Source organism: Ambystoma mexicanum, chromosome 4p (assembly GCF_040938575.1).
Source record: "Ambystoma mexicanum isolate Mex_15411 chromosome 4p, UKY_AmexF1_1, whole genome shotgun sequence".
Classification (NCBI taxonomy): Eukaryota; Metazoa; Chordata; class Amphibia; order Caudata; family Ambystomatidae; genus Ambystoma; species Ambystoma mexicanum.
Genome location: NC_090927.1, coordinates 1,038,037,009 through 1,038,047,334, shown reverse-complemented (window position 1 = coordinate 1,038,047,334; position 10,326 = coordinate 1,038,037,009). Strand labels below are relative to the sequence as shown.

General features: G+C 42.3%; 1 non-coding gene across 1 annotated transcript; it reads right to left on the bottom strand.

Annotated features, from left to right (window-relative positions):
- Positions 1 to 2,761: 2,761 nt before the first annotated feature.
- On the bottom strand, positions 2,762 to 2,923 carry LOC138460007 (U1 spliceosomal RNA). The gene has a single exon (XR_011262776.1). It is a non-coding gene; the product is annotated as a U1 spliceosomal RNA (small nuclear RNA).
- Between the last annotated feature and the right edge of the window lie 7,403 nt (positions 2,924 to 10,326).

The window sequence follows — 10,326 nt, the reverse complement described above, 5'->3', positions numbered from 1 at the left end:
ATTTGGTTGACCATAAAATCTTATGCGACCACATGTCATCGGCAGCACATTTTTCAAAATCTGCTGTCACGTGGATTCAATCTTTCCTTGCGAACAGAACCATGCGTGTCTTCTCACCCACAGCTGCGGCCGATCCAATCCCCATCACTTGCTCCTGTGTATCGTTCACTTTGTGCAATATCTTTACAAAGCCCCTATTCAACAAACTGGACAGTCTGGGTGTCACCTAAACTAATTATGCAGATGACACCCATATACTCCTAACACCATCAGGCACCTACGACACAGATGTATGTCGGATTAACGAAGTCTACACCATCATTCAGGCATGGATGGCCACACACGGCCTCTGCCTGAATGATGATAAGGCTGAGCTCCTAATCCGCTCACCCAACAACCTTCTGAAACTTAGTCCCAACTACAGTAGCATCCCCATTCATGAGAACAACATACTCATTGCCAAAGATGTAAAAACCCTTGGTTTCTACCTCAATGCCAATACCAACCTAACCAAACAGGTAAATATGACTGCCTCAGCCACTGCCTACACCGGCAAGCTGATTAGGACTGCAGACCCCTACTATCTTCCAATAGCTGCCTCATGCTGGCCAGAGCCCTTATACAGTCCAAATTGAACTACTGCAATGGCCTATACCTAGGCGCCAACAAATCCATAATTAACAAACTGCAGGTTCTACAAAATAATGAGCTCAGAGCTGCATTAAACATATCTAGAAGCAAGCACATCTCGGCAACTAGAAAGCTCTGTAAATGGCTTTCCATGGAAGAAAACATTTACTTAAAAAACATCTGCCTCACCCACAAAGCTTTGAACCACTGAGCCCCACCATATCTCACAGACGAATTCACTCTGAAATTGTCAGCCAGAATCACAAGATCTACTAACACCTCTTGCCTGGTGGTGCCCAGGTACAACCGAAAAAGAGCTGGCAGAACCAATTTCCCGGTTCTAGCTGCCCAATTATGGAACACACTTCCACAGGACATCAAATCTATTCAAATCTTCAAAAAATTTAGAAGTCACGTCATCACATGGTTACTTAACAAAAACTAACATTACTAACCTTACATTTGACATCTCTCTGCACTCCCATTCCCATTAAATGTGCATATCTTTCTCCCTGTTACGTATCACATTCCATTATATGCTCCCTACCCACCCTTGCCTATCCTTTGTTATTTGAATGTATTATCTGCACTCTGTCTGTATAAACTGTATCATGTAACCATTATCTCACCTTAAGTGCCCAGATACCCCTGTGTCAGTCTTGCTATATAAATAAAATAAACAAATAAGCAAACAAACAAACACGTGTCCTTGTTCTTTAAAGAAATTGCCTGATTGGACTTGTTTAGAGTTGCTGGACTCATATGATTTTCTGACATAGCTTTATCACCCAATTTTCTGAAAGGGGACCAGTATGTTTGCAATCCAAAATTAGTTCCTCAGAGGGTAAAATACATTTTGCCTTTATTTTTAGGAGGAGCCTTCTGTCCTTTAACAGCTTCATGATTCTCTCTGTGTGAGGAATTGATCCCTCAATCTAAGACTAATATAACATAAACTAACTGAATTGTAACTCATTACATTAAAAGACATAATAAATATGGTCAACAAAATGAAGGCATTTGCAACATTCTGCAACTGATTGCCTGCCTGAGTGATCAAAAAACAAATCCTCACACTGTTCTCCTGGTGAGGCAATCCTTATACGGCTTCCCTCAAGTAAGGCTTACTACTCAATGGGCCTCATTACGAATGTGGCAGTAAGGCTACCGGCGCCATTGTTACCATACCGCCACATTATGAGTTCTGCTCGCGGGTGCCGATCTGCACGCCTGGTCAGACCAGGCGTACAGAGTGCCACCCGCGAGCAGAACTCATGATTACACCGTCACCGTTATAAACGGTGCCGGTGCAACCATGCTCCCCAGTCAACAACCTCACCCAAAGCAGTATATTAAAAAGCGATATTGTGTGACCTTTGACACAATAGCATCACAGGCAATGATAGCCATGCAGTCCCAAAGAAAGCTTTTGGTGTCATGGGCAGTGATCAAAGGTTAGTTGCTTGTGATTTCTTTCAGTGTCTATGTGTTAATATTTTTCTGAAATAGTGGGGGCGACCGAGCGTAGCGAGGGAGCTACAAGATTCTAGGGAGGGATTGGGGGGGGGTCCCCCCCAAGAATTCATTTTCAACCCCCCAAGAATTTATTTTCAAATATGGGGTTGAAATGGTGCATTTTACAGCAGAAAAGGTGACCAAAAAGCCATAAGTTTACAATCAGTTCTAAAGGGGAACATGAAAATTCCATGTCACCAACAGCTGAAAAAAACATTTTACAACACAACGCATTTTAATGATCAATGTGTCCACTGTGTAAGACAGCACTGTCACTGATGTAACACATTGTCATGCTGGTTTTACCCAAAATATGCCCCTGTAGCAACATGTCTATGCTGGCTGTTCCCAATTTAGGCCAGCATTGTCCTGTACAAAGCATGATTGATGCTGCCTGACCATGTGCAGTGGGCCCAATACATATGGCAGCTTATCTCTGTAATACACATTACTTCTGTGGTGATGAAAGAAGCATAATTCAATTCAACAGATAAAATGTGGAAAAGCGATCACCCAAAGGTGAACCTAATTGAAGAAATGCAATGTGAGCACAATCTTAAAGTATGCAACCTAGCAGGCCTAGTGTACACTTTACCTTTCCTTTCACCAATAAATCAGGGGGAGAGCGCAAACGCAGTCCCCCACTACCAGAAATAATGCAGTTGGGTATCCTGCATTTGGGAACATAGCAGGGGTCAGCAAATCCGATGTGCAATGGGTAAGACTCACCCTGGGAGATCTGCCCTTGAGATCAGATTCTCCCCTGCCAGCTAAGTATGAGTTGCATGGGAAGCCCCGCTAAGCGAGGGTGAGAAGGCAGGCTCTGACCCAGCCCCAACCTCCCACCCCCCCCGGAAGCTCTGAGCATCTGCAGAGCTGCCTGTCCCACGTGTAGGGGGAAGCTCCAGCAGGCAGAGCCCAGCAGAAGAGCACATTGTAGCACAGTTCCTTTCTCCCATCAGGCCCTGCTCGGCCCAAGATTTGTATAAATAGCAGGATGGCTCGAGCAGGCCTGTTGCAGTCTGCCCACTGGCCTGTTCGCCCCACACGGGCCCATGGCCCTTCTGAGCGGAACTGCTCAGCGCTGGCCCCATTGACATCATCATAATCATCTGGACCTACACGCTCCACCACCCCTGAATCTCAGAGTTCTGCTCACTGACAATGCTGAAGCTTTGACATCTTTGCCGTAACCATATGCCGTGTTGTGTCAGCCGAGCCTGCACAGCGCCAAAGGCCAGTATTCCCTTGTCCAGGCCCAGAGGTCACTGAGTCTTCCAGTGCCATCCACTTGGCACGGCCTACTGTTCCCAGCATTTTCTACCCGCAAATCAGCACCACTGCCAAACAGAACTGCATCATTGGGGCCCATCGCTGCTGCTCTCCAATTTGACCCCAGCCCAGCGCAAAGGCACCCATGCTTCTGGTCTGATGCTGAAAAGTCTGGCTCTGCTGAGATCCGAAAGACAAGAACTAAGGTATTTTGGGAACATAGTACTATTGTTTTTTGTGTTGCAACTGTATCAGCTCACACCTCTCCTGAAGGGTATAGGCTGCCCTCAGACTGCGCTACCAAAAGAGTGAAAATAAGTTATATCTGTTGGGCTTGCCTGTTTCACTTTTATGATTGGGATCACTGCTGCATGGGTATTAAGCGTGTTATAAATAACCTATCATATCAGATCATATCATAGATCACAGATCAAGATCATAAGCAACTTCCAGAAAACTTGGCAGGTGGTCCACTGAGGCCCATTTGCAGGTTGCAGTGTGTTATTGGGGCACTACTAGGGTAACATATTGTGCTGTACATGTGGTATTTGCCATGCTTTGATACCCCACTGGCCACATCTATAATGTCCAATGTACTTGGTATAATGCATGGACATTTTCATCAATCCGCACTGTGCTTAGAGGTAAACGTAACTGAGCTCCCGCTGTTCTTCTTTGTCTCGAGACGAGGAAAAAAAGCACTGCAAAGGTTAAGGTTCTCAGCTGATAAAGGTTCATCTTCGGTGACATTCGCAATTCAAAAGAACGATTTTTGGGGCAGACAAGCTGTGTTGCTGCAACCCCTGCTAAACATATGTCCAGAGATGACAAACCTTGAAAGTAACTCCGCAAATGGCCCTCTGAGCAGCGGTCCACGGCTAATCAGGGGTTCAGGAATTCACTGTGCTGCCCATGCCGAGAGGAACTCCTGCACAGCACCTGTCCACATAATCCTTCGCCTGGGCCAGCACTCTCTTCTCCTCACCTCACCACCTCCTTCCTTCATTTTGCCTTGCCTTTTTCCCCACTCGGAGCACCATGCAAGAGAGGAACGGGCATGTCTGGGCTGGAGCCCGTTTCTCTCTTGCATGGTGGGTCCTACTTGCCTGAAATGGGATATTTAAATGCAAAGTAATTGCTACTATATTAATCCCATTGTTCATAGTTTGTGGGAGTACTGGGCAAGTGTATGGACCTGCGCTCACTGAAAATGAATGGTATTCCCGAGGTAACCCTCACTATGCGGTGATACAAATTAGTCTCTCCTTCCTCCATCATCAAGTCCCAAGATCTTCTTGAAGAATTTATTTATTTCTGCAATGTTTGTCGGATATCCGACAAACATTGCAGAAATAAATAAATTAACGCTTCGGGGCTGAGGACAGTAACTACCTCTGTTGATCCCATGGGGTCACCAGAGGAAGTTACAGTTTTGCGCACAGGCACATTTAAAAAATAAAAAAAAAGAATGTTTTTTTTTTTTTTTTTTACTCAAGAGTTGTCCAACATACGGCCTCGCGGCCCATATAAAATGGCTTGGCGGGCCGCATTGTGGCCCGCGGACCGCATGTTGGACAACCTTGATCTCAAACAAACAATTACAAAGGGTGTGAGAGCTAATCTACTGAGAACGAACATGGGTCAAATACCCTGTTCTATGGAATTACTTCCACTTAGGAGGGTCTACAATTATGTTTTAGCTCACTGCACCCTTCACAGAGGAGAAATTCTATTTACATATCAGTCTTTGTCCTACCCACAAGGGCAGTCCAGCAGCGACATGCTAGGCAATTGTTCTCTGAACAAGAGTACCATCAGCAACACCAGACACATGTTTCTGCCTTGTTCGGCCTCCTCAGGGAGGTAAAGCTGAGCCTCTCTAAGGCACATTGAGCAAGGGGTCCATATCTGTATTTCCCTGTGTTACTTAGGGTGAAACCCCAAGTGTTACATAATTACCAAGGAATGTGGGAGCCCCTCTACTGAGAGCAAACATGGGTAGAATGCCCTGTTATATGGAATTTCTTACACTCTGCAGGGTCTACAACCATGTTATCTCTTGCTGCACCCTTCACAGAGGAGAAATATCCATTTCCAAATCAGTCTTTGTCCCACCCACAAGTGCAGTCCAGCACCAAAATGCCAGGCAATTCCCCTCTGAACAAGAGTACCATAAGCAACCCAGTAATTAATTTAAAAGACTCCATCCTACCAACAGTCATGATGGAGAATGCAGTTCTGGTCCTCATGGACATATTTGCAGTGTATAATGTGGTCAACCATGACATTTTATTGGATAGCATATATAATGATCAGGCCATATGGGTAAAATCATTATTTTCTCCAATTCTCCCTCAGGAACAGGTATACCCAGGGAAAAATATGAGACTACTCTGCAAATTCATCAGTCTTACACCAGCTGTTCAATTTGTATGTGTGCCCATGTGATCAGTGATTTTACTGATGCTTTCCAACACTGCTGATGACTTTCGACTATTGTTTGAAACAGAATCTGCCACACATCGAAAGGCCAACATAGCAGACTGCCTCTCAGCAATCGAGAAGTGGATCACTTTGGACAAACCTTCATTTAATGTGGAGAAAATCACCATCTTAAACATTAGGATCGTTCTTCAACATTTTAAACCATCTACACATCAGCCCCGGGAAAGTTGAGAAATTTGATCAGTTTAAGCAAGCAGGCACTTTTCCCCAAGTGTAAAACCCAGGACAACAACTCCATACATATGTACTGGGAGTGCCCTGCTATCTGTCAATTCTGGGAAGAGGTGGCCACTACCCTTAGAGAAATACTTTATACCCACATTCCTGCCACCCCACTGAAATATCTACTAGGGGATATAGGAAAAGTATCCATCAAGATGAGTAGGCTCTTCTCTGTGTCAGGGGCGGTAGCTAAACGAAATATGCTTAGAAGCTGGAAGGCAAGATTGGCACCCACAGTCCAGGCATGGATTAAAGACGTGATGTATGTCTATGAATGTGAAGTAAGCTTTGTCTTGGGGGTTGGGCCCACAAGGAGGCCAAAAGATTTAGGGGCCCCACTCCGCTGCTACTAAGCAGACAACCACGAAGAGCCCTCAACAGCAATAGGGGCTGATGCACTTGTTGTATGCCAATGACACCATCCACAATATTGTTTTGTATGTAGTTGTAATTCACACTGTCATTTGTTGAGTGTAAATTGCATTAACATTTGTTAACCATCAGTGAAAAATAAAGTTTACAAAAAAAAAATAGGATCAGTCACATCCTGAAATATCCTTCAACTGGCCATATTTGCTTGGGCCCACTCGGCACAAGCTAAAATATATTAGATCTTGGGAATTTTATTTGTTTGCATGTCCGCATTCTGACAACAAGTCAACTCATTAACAAGAAGCACCAACCATCACTTACATAGCATAACGGGAATCCTCCTACACATCACTGCAGACCACAAAGAGGAATTAGTACAATCCCTAGTCTCAAACAAATTAGCCTTTTCTAGCATCATGTATTTTGGCCTTCCTAAACAGGTCATAAAGCAATTGCAATGAGTAAAGCAAATACTTGTATTCAGAAGTAACAAATGCAATATCTCACCAGTCCTTAAGTCTCTGAAGTGGCTCCCATTAGAAGAGAGAATATGACTGAAATCTAAATGCCTTACCAACAGAACTCTGGTTGAATGCTGTTTGAAGCTTCAATCCAAGCAGGATTATCCCCAAAACTCCTTAAACGAGTGACTGTGTAACCGATCCTGAAAAAAATTATTGATGACCCAGAGGTACTGGCTAATGTTTGACCAATTACTAACCTACCATTCTGGTTGAAATCCTGGAAAGGGTAGCCAGAGTGCATTCCCATAAGCACAGTGAAAATCCTAACTAATTTGGATTCACAGACAGATCTTCTTGACACTATAAAAATCTTTTTTTTAAAGCTTGGACACTTGAGAAGGAAGTCATATTCATTACGTGAGACCCATCTCCTGCACATTATATGGTAGATCAAAAATTCCTCTTTGACAGATTTCATCAAAACAAAAGCCTAAAATCGGAGGCAATGCCTGTCAAATGGCTGAATGCATTCCTCCAAGAAGCCTCATGTAGGCAATTTGACCTCTTAGATGGCACTCTGTAGGCTCCTCCAGGTCCCTTTGGTTATTTAATACATTAATCCCACCCATAGCATATGGGGTGATTCCGCCAACATGTTGATTAGAGCAGATCTAAACAACAATGTTACTGATTCTTTCAAGATCTATCAGGATAACATTCAACTAACATTTGCGATCAACTTGCACACCTATAATGATAGGATTTCAACCTATCTTTCAACCATGTATATCTGGATGTCATGCAACACATTCTGCTTTAATTCAGAGAAAACCATCATAAATGTAGGATTTGACACTCAATTGGTCTTAGCGCTTAACTGATCCAATACTCTAGGATCACAACCACACCCTTAACAGTAAGCAAATGACTTAGGGAATCACATTTAATTATAAACCCAGCCTTAACAAGCAGGTACAAATCCTCACTAAAACTGCCCACCTCCAACAATACAAATTCAAAAAAATAATCTCCTTCCTTAATATAAATAGTTAAGCTGAAATAGTTCAGTCATTAATCTTATTCAAATTAGGCTGTTGTAACTCTATTTACTTGGGTCTTCAGAAAGACCTGCATAACTACTATTAATCCTAAAAAGGGAAGCCAGGTCCCTCTTTTGCCTTAACAAATATGGCCAAATATCATGAGCCTTAATGTCTACAAAATCAGTGGAGAAAGTATCACTCGAAACACTCTCTTTATCACCCACAAAAGTGTCTGTGATAAATTCCCAAACTACCTGTCCAACCAGGTCTAAAATCTACAATCCAAGGAGATCACCGAGATCCCATCAGAGAAAAAGATGCAACCCCAAGCTAAAAAAATCCCTCATCTCGCATGCAACAGCCTTTGAAACAACATCAAATTGGAGATTAGATTGTAGCAAAGTTTCTAAAGGTTTAAGAGAAACTTGAATAGAGTATACTTTACACATATCTAATGAGGCACTACTAACAATAGTTCTGCCTCAATAATCATTAGGGGAGTTCCTGAGCTTGCAACATGTTCAAGGGCATTGAAAGGTCCCTGTTGACACTCAAAGAATACTGATGCTTTTTATGTATTTCTTGGCTCTTTCCAGAATTATCATGATTTTAGCTAACATAGACCTGAGTATTGTTTTCTAACACCAATATACATATGCGTAACCCCCTGTCTTGTTCTTTTACTCATGCAGTATTCCCATATTTGTCATTTATTTTGTAGATCTTCAATGGTAAAGTGCCCTGATACGACCCAACTTGGATTATAGTGCTTTTTTCCTTACAAATCACAATAAATACATGAACAAATAAATCAATGAATTTCCCCCGAGAGCAGCCACTACACAGAAACTTACCAATGATTTGTAAAAAGAAAGACTTATTAGCATTAAGGAACAAGATGTCTTCTCTCTCCAGCTAAGTCTGAGAGCTTCACAACAATAGACACACATACAAAGCTGCTCTGCTCGAAACTGGCATACCTCAACACTTGTATTGTATTGAATGGCTTGGTCATTTATGAGAAATTAACATAAGTAAACAGTAGGATAGTACTTCCGGATAAATGGTGTGATTATTGGCTAGATTAGCCTGGATTTGCACCAAGATATTCCCTTTCTCACCTAATATTATGCACGTGACGGCAAACATTAAGGGCCTGTGTGTTCTACTGATCATTCATTTTTATAATGCCCAAAAAAGCATAGGAACCCCTTTCCAAGCATAATTTATTTTGACCAATGGTGAAGATATCCAGGATTACGGTTTGGTAGTGCTTTCTTTATTATTCTTATGGGTGATTTTAATGCCAAATTAGGATGTTCCATGAAGGTATAGGGATAAAAGAAGGTTGGCGGAAAGGTTCAGTACAATGACTTATACAAAGAGGGACATGGTGGGGAATGGCTGTGGTACATTCTCTCTAACTCAGGCTTGAACACACTTGCTGGAAGGTTATCCTCTGACTGACCAGCTAACCATGCATTTGCTTACCATGTATGCCAGTAATTAATTCTCTGTACTTGTCTCAATCTAGATCCAAAAACCCTAGGGTGGTTCCAAGGATCAAGAGTGAGCACAATCCCTTATTAACACTGTTGAAATATTTAGAAGTCTTTAAATTCCTCTGGGGCATGAAATACTAATGGAAAATTGTAGGCCTTGCAGCCAGTAGGAGTGTAATGTTACATCAAGTTGTGAGAATAGTGTGCTTGCTCTTTGTCAGAAAGATCAATGATGACATACTTTGTTTGGATGGGAGTGATTGTGAACAATTGTGTATGAAATGTGGACATTTTGGAGGTGTAACATAAACTAGTATCAATGGCGTGCAATATTCTTTCTAGGCCTCGTAATCGGGTTGGTGAGACCTGGGATAAAGGAAAAGGTAAAATGAGGGAATGCTATTATACATCTTGTTATAAAACCAAAAGTGCTCTGGATATTGCAATGCAGGAAGGTTGTGATGAAACAATTCTTAGAGGTTTGGTATGTGAATATGAAGCTTTGTGCTACTTGCAGTGCAGACATTCTTTCTAATACAGTATTGAACATCAATATTAGGCAACACTTCAGATAAATCCTTGGAAAAGGATAAACCATTGTCCATCATTAATTTCTACAACTTCTCGCAGAAATCAACTCTGAGTTCTGATATTGAGATTCTTCTAAAAGCATTTGATAAGATTGCCATTTCACAGACCTTAAACTGTAGTAAAAGACAGATGTGCATAATTGTTGAATATTTTAACCTAAGGCTTGTTCACTGTAATATTGGGGAAATCTTCATCAGGGAATTAGATATT